Source organism: Lipophrys pholis, assembly GCF_963383615.2.
Source record: "Lipophrys pholis genome assembly, chromosome: 11".
In the NCBI taxonomy this organism is placed as follows: domain Eukaryota; kingdom Metazoa; phylum Chordata; class Actinopteri; order Blenniiformes; family Blenniidae; genus Lipophrys; species Lipophrys pholis.
Window position 1 is genome coordinate 15,738,375 of NC_137631.1, and position 1,538 is coordinate 15,739,912.

The window sequence follows — 1,538 nt, forward strand, 5'->3', positions numbered from 1 at the left end:
AATGCGCCTGCGCCACTCAGCGATGACCTCATAACCATGACACACACACACACACACACACACACACACACACACACACACACACACACACACACACACACACACACACACACACACACACACACACACACACAAAAAGGTAATCACATCCAACTTTACCTCAATTCTTAAGATATTTCCAATATATAATTTCAATAAACAAACAAAATACTAAAACAATTGTTGTCATACATACAAGTTTGTAAGAATGCACACGTTCAAGAAATACAGCCTAAAATAATAAAGCTGCAAGCAGCGTTGAATGGGTCATCGCACATCCATGGCCGTTGGAACGTGGTGCATGTTGAGTTTTGGTGCACATCATAGTGCGATTGGAAATATGGGCTAAGTACATCATGTCAAAAATGTCAAATATTGTGGCTCACACAGCACTGGATAGAGATCTCCCACTCCCCCTCCCCCAAGCCAAAGTCACTGGTGGTATTCAAATTACCCGCTGTGAGATTTCTCAGCAGGAAGGCTGCCAGCCTGTCTGCTGCATACAGCATGCTGCAGGACCTGTTGATGGACAAAAAGTCACAATTTAACTGAGTCATCATCAACATGTTTTCCACTCACACCACCACATTTAGGGTTATCGAGGTCATGTAGTGCATAATAACACTTAAAAATGTAAAACATGGACTTTCCTGTTGCCAGCAGGTGGCGCTATGTGAATGGCTATTGGCATGTGAATTTGATCAGAGGGGGGTTTTGATCAAGCATGTAAGGTTTTAGGCCCATTGCAGTGTGTAGAGCAGAGTTACACTTCACTTCCTGTTTCATGGCAAACCACAAGATTTTCAGGATGCTATCCATGGCCATGCCCTTTGACTTTTGCGGAAGAATTGTGATACCCTTTTCATTGAAAACAACTGTTGTATATACAGGCCAAGTTTTATGTCTCTTGGGTTTACCCTGTAGGAGGAGTTCAACATGAGAATTACACAGTCCCAAATGACAGAGTTCCTGTTGGGTTTAGAGTCTGGGTGTCAAGACATTTTTGTGCTGCTCAGCGCACTGCATATATCCACCATTCTCAAGGATGATACCACAAAGTGCGAGGCCATGGTATGTCAAAATATCATTCCTTAAACTTTTTCCCAGCAATTTGTAGCGCTATAGCTATGAATGGACATTAGCATATGGATGAGTTCAGGGCAGCACTGTGACGACACACTTGAACTCCATGCAGATCGCAGCATGTAGAGCAGAGTTACACATCACTTCCTGTTTCACCAGATATTCATTGGAGCACCATGGCCACACCCTTTGAGATTATAGTTAAATTTTGATATGTTTTCATTAGGAAGGGCCACATTTCAAGCCTCTAGGGCATACCCCCGAGGAGGAATATGTTTCACGCGTTTCAACCATAATGCAAAATGTCTGACTTCCTGTTGGGTTTCTATGATCACAATGATTTTCTTTTATATCCTTCATACCATTTTATTGTTCAGGGTGCTGAAAGTGATCCCAGATAACATTGGACACAGGCA